Raw genomic sequence first — 9686 nt, 5'->3', positions numbered from 1 at the left:
TAAATAAATGAATGGGGGGGCCTGGCTGGCTCAGTCGGAAGAACATGCGACTCTTGATCTCAAGGTCATGAGTTCAAGCCCCACGTTGGGTGCAAAGATTACTTAAATAGAACTTTAAAAATGAATAAATGAATGAAATGGGGGAAAGTTTCCTCTGCTGCCCAAACAAAGACTCCTTAATAACCCCTGAGGTTATCTCAGTTGGAAATTTCTCTGGGCATCTAGAAGATACTATCCTTCCCATTATCTCATATACCAGAGTATAATGCTTTACCTTTTCCATAGCATTTTCCCAATCATGGTCAAATAAGTCTTTCCCTAGCAGTAGTTCAGCCCAAAGCTACTCGAATAAGTCGAAGGAGTATGGTTAGATCCACTTTAAAAATGTAGAGATTTACTCCTGTGCATTTGGGTATCTTAGTGTTGTAGTTGAATCTGAGAGACTCTTAGGAAAGAGATAACAGGCCCAAACCTCACTTGACACACATGCCAAAGTTAATGTTAACTGTTTCTGCACTAGGGAGCTTTTCATCATCCAGCCACTGCCCCAGCTCCAGAGATGTGGGGCAACTGACAAGACGGGTAATGAGCTTTCATTTTCTTTATACAAAGTCAATTAAGGAAGTGGGGGGTCTCCACTTGTTTTGTAGCTTATTCAGATCAGTAACCTCCTTTCTTCCTTGCAGATAGAGTCTTTCCTATGGCTGGAGAGTCAGGGCCAGAAATAGTTTGGCTGCATTTATGCTCTGTGTATTGCTCAGGGGAAGGACATGCCTGTTACACCAAGGATTTGCAAGGTGGTCAATTTGCTGCAAGCAAATCAAATCAGACTGGAAAGCACTCTAACTTTCTAATACATTTTATTTCCAGACCCTTAACTGAGATTCCCCAAGGTGGTCTACTTAGACTAACCAGATTTCAAACATGTATAACCTGCTCGATTTGTAAGTTCCTTGAGGCAACTTACAAATGTCTGTCCTATTCATTGCCAGGTCCTCAGTGCTACCTCAGTGTCTGGCACATAGTAGGTGACCAATAAAATATTGATGGATAATGGAAGGAGTATTTTTCTAGTTCATCTTCTCACCAATTGACTGGCCCAACATCACAGTAAATATTGTAGGCATCTCCCTAAAGGAAGACCAATGGTGAGGCTGATGACAAGCAACAACTTCTATTCTTTTTTCGAATCTGAGGCCATCATTTGTTCGGATCGTGTGGTCATTCATTCATGGATTCAAATGTTTATTGGAACACGTACCATGTGCCGAGTAGAGGGGATGCATATGTGAACAAACTGTGTTCCCTGATGTCAAGGAGTTCAGTCTCCCCAGGGAAGGGATAATGAAATAACTGCAGTACTATCTAATAAGTACCATGAGAGGGGGCAGGCCCTGAGAGCCACGGGAGCACAAAGGAGGGACATCTGATTTAGACTGGGAGGTCAGAAAAGGCTTCCCAGAAGAGGCAAGGGTTAAATCGAGTTTTGTAAGGCAAGTGGGAGTTAGCCAGATGAAAAGGGGAGAGAAAGGCATTCCAGGCACGTTTTAGGCACAGACCAGTGAAACGGGCCTGAGGCTTCCAGGGAGCTATAGGAGCCCTGGAAATGCCTAATGACATTTTACATGCTGGCTAATTCTTTGTTGTGAGAGGCTGTCTTGTGCATTGCAGATTGTTTAGCAAATGGTATCCCTGGATTCCACCCACTCAATATTACTAGCACCTCACTCCCCCGGGCTGTGACAACCAAAAATGTCTCCGGACATTGTCAGACGTTCTCTGGGGTGCAAAGTCACCCCCGGCTGAGAAACAGTGCCAAAGGTATGTGTGAGGAAGTGATAGGAGATGAGGCTGGAAAGCCAGGCAGGGGTCCAGGTCATGAAAGTCATGGGCGCTGTGATAAGAAGTTTGGACTTTATCCTGGAGATCACAAGAAGCCCTTGAAAGATTTTGAGCAAGAGGATAATCTGCTCAAATATGTGTTAAGACTATCACTCCGGCAGCAGTGTCGAGTGTAAATCTGAAGGGGATATGTGGCAGGGTGATGAGTTAGGAGACGAGCAATCATCCAGAACAGAAGTGATGAGAGCCAGTGTTACAGCGATGGTGGTGAGAATGGAGGCAGGAAGGAAGATTTGAGAGATATTAAGGGTCAAATTCTTAGTATTTAGTGATTTAGGGGACAGGGGGGAGGTGAGGGAAAAGATGTGACTCCCAAGTTTCTAGTTTTAATAATAGGATAAATTGTGCGGCCATTCACAGACAAAGGGAACAGAGAAAGAAAATCAGGTTTGGGGAGGAGCATACCTTTCATTATTGGCATGTTGACTTTGAGTTACTATGGGACATTCAAGTGAAACTTTTCAGGAGGGAATTTGTTATACTGGTGGCCATTAAGCAGGGAGTCACGGGATCCACTGGGGTAGAGGGGTCCTGAAAAGGAGCTATGTGACAGCCTGTCACCTATAGAACATTTGCTACTAAATGGCTTCAGAGCCTTCTCTCACCTTCATTCATTTAATAAACATTCACTAGGGGCCAGACCCTAGCCTGCATGTGAGGGATACAAAGCAAAGTAAGATGGAGCTCCCGCTGTCCACATCCTCACAGTCTATCCAGGGAGACAGATGAGGCCACGAGCAATGGGAAGTGCTGGGGAGGAGGCACGCCGAGCGCCTGGAGTGTAAGAGAGGGGGGCCTCTACCGGAGTGAGCGGAGGGGGAAAGGCAGAGAGGGTGTATTGGAGGAGGGGACAAGATGGAGAGGTGGAGAATGCCGTGGTCCTGAGAATGCCCCTTGCCGGCCTCCCACTACATCAGGGTTTCTCAACCTCAGCATCATCGAAATTGGAGACTGGATCATTCTATGTTGGGAGGGCTGTCCTGTGCACTGTAGGATGTTGAAGAGCAGCCCTGGCCTCTACTCACTAGGTATCAGGAGCAGCCCCCACCTTACTGGTGACAATCAAAGCTATCTCCAGATGTTGCCTCCTGTCCCCTGCTGGGACAAAATCTGCCCAGTCGAGAGAGAACCCCTGAACTTCACAGAACATAATCTGATCAAGGGCCCGAGGTGCTGTGTTCATCACGGAGTGTGCATGAGCCGGCACGTCCCCCCTGGCTGCTGCTAGCCAGGGGACTCCGCACGTTGGACCCGAAGGCAGGCCTGCCGCGGGAACATGTAGGACTCCACTGACAGCAGACTTCAGCTCAAGGACTCGGCGAAGGGCTTCCTGAACCTTTCCTTGACTGCATGGCCATCTAGGATGTTCCTACCCAACCTTTTTTCCTCTCTTTGCCTCTCAGTCTGACGGCTCTCTCAGCCTCCTCCAGCAACCTCCCCAGTGTCTCTCATACTGATATCACCTCTAGTGAAATCCTTGCACGTTTAATCCCATCTTGGCTTCTGCTTCTCAGAGGACCCAGACTAACAGAAGAAGTCAGACTCTGAAATCAGAACTATCTGGGTTTGGGGCGCCTGGGCGGCTCAGTCAGTTAAGTATCTGACTTCGGCTCAGGTCATGATCTCGGGGTCCTGGGATTGAGCCCCGCGTCGGGCTCCCTACTCAGCAGGGAGTCTGCTTCTCCCTCTCTCTCGGGCCCTCCTCCCCCCACTGCTTGTGCGTGCTCTCTCAAATGAATAAAAAATAAATCTAAAAAAGAAAACCCACATACCACAACCAGAAAATAAATGATTGAGGGAACCAATCACAGGGGGAAATTGAAGGAGGAAAACACTAAAACATAAAATATGTTTGGCGTACATAAAAAAGCACCACTCAGTCTTTGTGTAGTTGCTAGAAATGGGCTACAAACTTGGTTCTAAATTTCCTAATGAGGGACGCCTGGGTGGCTCAGTCGGTTAGGCGTCTGCCTTCAGCTCAAATCATGATCCCAGGCTCCTGGGATCGAGTCCCGCATCGGGCTCCTTGCTCTGCGGGAAGTCTGCTTCTCCTTCCCCCTCAGCCCCTCCCTCTCCCCCGCTCCTGCTCACTATCTCTCTCTCTCTCAAATGTATAAATAAAATCTTTAAAAAGAGAGAGAGAGAAATATCTGGGTTCAAATTCTGGCTCCTCTTACAAGCTGTGTAGCCTTGAGCAAGTTACCATACTTCTCTAAGTCTCACTGACTTGAACATAAAGTGGAGGTAACAGTAGCCACCTCAGAAGGTTTCTATGAGGATTAAATGATCTACTGCCTCTAACACAGTTAGCACAGTGCTGGATACCATGAAGAGTAAGTGCTGCCTCTGAGCAAAGGATGGCTATGTGGAGAAAGGGGCATTCTGGGCATACTGCACCGCATGACGCACAGGCATGATGGCGGCAAGTGGCACGGAAAGGCTGGGAGTGATGGGAAACGTGGTGGGCATTTCAGTATGGCTGCCACACAAAGTGTAAAGCAGGAAGTGACCAGAGGTGATGCGAGAAGGAGGCAGCTCTCGACAGAACAATTCCAATCCCTTCCACCTTTTGAATTCAAGTTAAATTCTCCAAGCCTTTCATTGTCTCCTCTGAGACTTCTTCAAGTTCACTACATCTGCCTTTAAGCTAAAATCCCAAATCTTCACACAAACTCCATCAAAATTCATCGTTCAAAGGGTCTGGCTAGTTGGGAGAGACTAAAGGGTTTGCTGCCTCCCAGTCCCTCTGCTCAGTATTCCAATTTACGCAGCCCTGAATGGGGATTACTTGGAGGGAAAAGATCTAATCGCTACTTGGCCCTTGCCCTGAAAACTCTTTCATTCAATCCAAAAACATTAACAGGGACCATTTCCCCCCTCCCCAAAGGAAAGTTAATCATTCTCCCAACCTCCTCTGCTCAACTCTCCCCTCCCCCACATGCAGACCCACGGGAGCTTACACACACACACGCGCGCGCACGCATGCGCGTGTGCACACACACACACACACAGGAATAATCCAGACATGTCCATGAGCATGAGGACTGAAAAACCAGCAATAACGTGGCCAGTGTGTGGATGTTCTGCTAGCTAAAGACTTGAATTCATATTCCAGCCCCAACATTGAGCAGCTGTGCGATCTACCACAAGTCAGTCTCTGAGCCTCAATTTTCAATAAATCATAACCTGGACGGAAAAGCACTTTGAAAAATACAACGTACAGGACAAGTCATTATTATGCAACTTGTGTCAGGTTAGGGGTCCAAAACTATCTCTCCGATGCCCTTCAGTATGTTCGGTGCCTTTCTGGACATCCTTGCCCAGGTAACAGACGTGAAGCCATCCAACCGGTCTTATGAGTAGGCAGAGAAACAGCTGTCCAAAGCTTCTCTGAGGGAGAAAAGTGTAAGCAAAATAGGACTGGTGATGCCAAGCTCTGCAGTGGGTTCCTCACTCAGTCATCTTTGCGAAACTGGAATTTCTCTCCCTCTTCCCTAAACCCACTCCTGAAGCTTAGCTCATCCATTCTCACTTCCTCTACCTTACTTGACTTAGGAATTCATCCCTTAAATCACTCTCTGTATTTTTGTCTACTCTCTTTCACCCCTGCTATGAATGCAAGCTCCATGAGAACAGTTTTTTGTGTTGGGTTTGGGTTTTTTGCTATTTTAGATTCATTGATAGATCCCCAGGACTGTGCCCCATGTCTGGGACATAGCACACACTCAACAAATCTCCGAATGAATGGATGGATGAATAAAGCCCCGCTTCCTAGCTGGGCTCCCAACCTCCCATCTCTCCAGTCCTGTATGCACCTCCCTCTCAGGCTTGACCTGAATGGTGGTGAAGAGTAAGAGGATGGTACTTGGAAGAGGCGGTAAAGGAGCATGAGCTCCACCCTCAGGAGTGGACGAGTAGTAGTGAGGGGGCTTTTAAACCTCTAGAACTATCTGAAAAGTGTATTTGGAATTATAAACACAGGTAAGACTTTCCCAAAGTGTCTTCTGTGGAAAATTAATCCTACAAATGCTTCTCAACAAGAGGGTTCCATGATCAAGAAAGTTTGAGAAACACTGCATGATTAATTCTACGCTCAGGGCACTGACAGATTCACGGTGTGTATTAGCATATTAAAGACTCTCAGATGTCAGATAGCAAGGAAACAAGCTTAATTATAGAACCCTTTTATCATATAATACCTGCAGAAATATTTTAGGAAATAATCATAAGAAAGTTATCAGATTTCTAGAAGCCTTAAGTCACTTTTCCAGATTTGTTTTTTGTCTTCTGCCTGTTTCCATTTAGTTATCACCAGGAAAACCCTTAAAGCAAACAAAAACAAAAACAAAACGCTTAAAGCAAAATGGAGCTTTCTTTTCTTTTTTTTTTAAAGTAATCTCTACACCCAACATGGGGCTCAAACTCACAACCCCCTGAGATCAAGAGTCGCATGCTCTACTGACTGAGCCAGCCAGGCACCTCCAAAATGGAGCTTTAAAGAGAAAGGAGCCTGAGTGTCCAACAGGAGCTACCAAAATTAGGGTTGGGAGAAGGGCTGACGAGACCAGCCTAGACAGAGAGAAATTCAAGTAGAAAAATCAGCTGGTAGGATCTGTGAAAAAAGGAAAAAGCAAGGTTTTTATGAATCACTCTCTCAATGACCATAATCAGTCTTTCTCTTCCCACACTCCACTGAAATTGCACTTACCAATGGACTCCTTACTGCAAAACCCAATGGGCACTTTGCTGTCATTAGCTCTCAGATGTATGTGACACAGTCAACCTTCCCTTGTTCTTGAAACATTCTGTTCGTTTGGCTTCTACAATGCCATATCCTCCTGGTTTTCGTCCTACTCTATGGCTCCTCGTATCTGTCAGTCCTTAAACAGTGGGGTACACGGCTATGTCTTAGGCCTGCTTCTCTTCTCAATTGGCACATCATCCTGAGCATTCCTACATACCCCCATAGCTTCAAACATCATGTATAGGCTGATAACTCCCGAAATGTGTATTTCTGTTTTTTTTTTTTTTTTAAGTAAGCTCTATGCCCAACATGGGGCTTGAACTCACAACTCTGAGATTAAGAGTTGCATGCTCTACCAACTGAGCCAGCCAGGGCCCCCCAAATATGTATTTCTAGTGTGGTCTGTCCTCTTGGTTTTTGGACCTTAATATCCAGCTTCTTCCTCAACATTTAAACTTGAACTTACACTCAACATGCCCAAGTCTGAATTTGTCCTTTTGTCACGATCTCAGAGAAAGCATCACCCAGCTGCCCAAGGGAGATCCTGAGTCAGCCTCAACTCCTACTCTCCGACATTCAGTCAACCAGCAAGTCCTGTCAGTGAATTCTCCTAAACATTTCTGAAATCCATCCACTTCTCTTCATCCCCATTGTTACTGCCATTCTCACTCCAGGCACCCAAGTTCAGACCAACTCCTTACATAACTCACTGCTTCTGATCGTGTCACTCCTCCCTAATCCATTCGGTCACATGGCAACAAGAACGCAATCAATGTCTTCCAACACAGATCTGATCTTATCACCTCTGTTTAAAACACTTCAAAGGGACCTGAATCAAAAATTAAAACTCTTTCGCATGGTTTCCAAGGCCCTTCGTGATCAGATCTTGCTTTCACTTACAGTGTAATATTAGGTCAGACCGAGGAGCAAGACTGGCTGGGTTCAAATCTCAGCTTTACCACTTTTGGTAGCTATGTAACTGAGCACATGAACCTCCCTGAGTCTTACTTTTCCCATCTGTAAAATGAGATAATTACGGTTCCATCCCTTCTAGGGCTGTTTTTGAATATTTTGTCAATACGTGCATCGTACTGAAAACGTGCCCTCTAAATGTCAGCTTTGAGTCGTAATAAGATCTCTCTAACCTTATCTCTTGCCATACCTTCCCCCTCTCTCTATCCTCTGGCTATAGCATGTCTTTTAGTTTCTAGAGCATGACACATTCTGTTTTCTTTTTTTAAGTGTACACTTCAATGGCCTCTTGTACATTCACAGAATTGTGCATTTATCGCCACAGTCAATCTCAGAACATTTTCATTACTCCAAAGAGAAACTCCACGCCCCTTATCCATTGCCCTCCCAACCCCCTCCCCAGCTGTCCCAGCTCTAGGCAACCACTCATCAATCTACTTTCTGTCTCCATGGCTTTCCCTATCCTGGACTTTTCCTAGACATGGAATCATACATTTGTTCTTTCGTGACAGGCTTGTTTCACTGAGCCTCCTGTCTTTGAGGTTCCTCCCTGTGGTGGCAGCTTATCAGTCCTTCATTCCTTGTTACAGCCACACCACGGCCTCTCCTAGTGCCTGACCTTTGTGCGCGGTAAGCCTCTGGCCGGAACCCATGGCTTCTCTCCCACCCCGGCTCACATGGGTGACTCCCACTCAAACTTCGGCTCTCCCCAGTCTAGATGGAATGACAAGAAGCGCTAGATGACAGCCTCCTCCCATCCCCCGTCCCTCTCCAATCTGGATCAGGTAAGCCTCCTGGATGCTTCCCCGTTTGCTGGTCTTTTTGTCTGTCTCTCTCCCAGACTGCCAGCCGAACGAGGGCTATGCGTGGGGACTGCTCATCCCCCGCACCTAGCAGGGTAGGTGGCACACAGTAGGCCCTCGATTGCTTTGTTGAATGAATGAAATGGGAACCCGGGGAGGGGGGGCGGGGGGAGGGGACGGAGTGTTAGCAGAACAAGGGGAGGCTTGTTAATATGCCACCAGACTAAACGTCCTAACACTGCTTTCTTCAAGGCTGATGTCCTCCAGCAAGACACCTGGCCTCAGTTTTTCCTCCACAAAATGAAGCGTTCGCCTGAATAATCCCTACAATCCCTTTTAGCTCTGACACTGATTGCTTACAAGTATATGTTTAATTAGTCCTATAATTATTAAGGAGAGCCAGAAGGATGCCAAATGCATTAAAAATACATTCCTCTTTCAAATGAATACAAAATGGCACTGTACAAATTGTACTTTTTTTCTCTTATAGCATTAGTAATGTAGCATTTACTGGGGTCAAATAAACAAAAAATTAAAATGATGTCTTACATTAGAATGGTTAAGGGATACAACCTCCATCAACTAGAAGCTTCTGAATCCTCTTTTAATCAGTTCTATCTTGACACTTGATTGAAATATTAGTAGTAAGTGCCTCTGCATTTATCAGCATTTAAAGACCTGAATTAATTTCCCAATCCGGGCCCGGCTTTGTAAGATGGAACGGAAAGTAGGAGGCACCCCTCTCTCTCAGAGAAGCACTTCCCAGTTCCACCAGCCCGGCCCAAGCTATTTTGAATGGGCTTGCCATTAATGAACACCACTGTGGCTCCTTCCAGGTCTGGACTGCTCTCCATTACAGCAACTGGAGCCAAAGGTAGACAAAAGCAACAACAACGAAAAAGATTTAGAATCACGGCATAGTCTCTACATATACACTGCTCTAAGTGTGTACCATACTCAATAATAATAACTCCCATGTATCGAACATGGTATTGTCCCTTTATCTACACATCACGTTCATAACAATCCTATGGGATCAGTATTATCATTTTATTATTATTATTATCCTCATCTTACAAATGAGGAAACTGAGCCAGACAGGTTGAGCAACCACCCAAAGTCATGTATCTAGTAAGTGGTAGAGCCAGGGTTTATTTTTTTTTTTAAGATTTTACTTATTTATTTGACAGAAAGAGAGAGAGAGGGTGCACGAATGCACAAGCAGGGGGAGCAGAGGGAGAGGGAGAAGCAGACTCCCCACTGAG

General features: G+C 45.8%; 1 long non-coding RNA gene across 1 annotated transcript; it reads left to right on the top strand.

Annotated features, from left to right (window-relative positions):
- The first annotated feature begins 8303 nt into the window (after positions 1-8303).
- LOC118518839 (uncharacterized) lies at positions 8304-8962 on the top strand. The gene is made up of 2 exons (XR_004908897.1): positions 8304-8403; positions 8674-8962. It is a non-coding gene; the product is annotated as an uncharacterized LOC118518839 (long non-coding RNA).
- Positions 8963-9686: the final 724 nt, after the last annotated feature.

This window comes from Halichoerus grypus, chromosome X (genome assembly GCF_964656455.1).
Source record: "Halichoerus grypus chromosome X, mHalGry1.hap1.1, whole genome shotgun sequence".
NCBI classification, from domain to species: domain Eukaryota; kingdom Metazoa; phylum Chordata; class Mammalia; order Carnivora; family Phocidae; genus Halichoerus; species Halichoerus grypus.
This window is presented reverse-complemented; position numbering and strand designations above follow the sequence as displayed.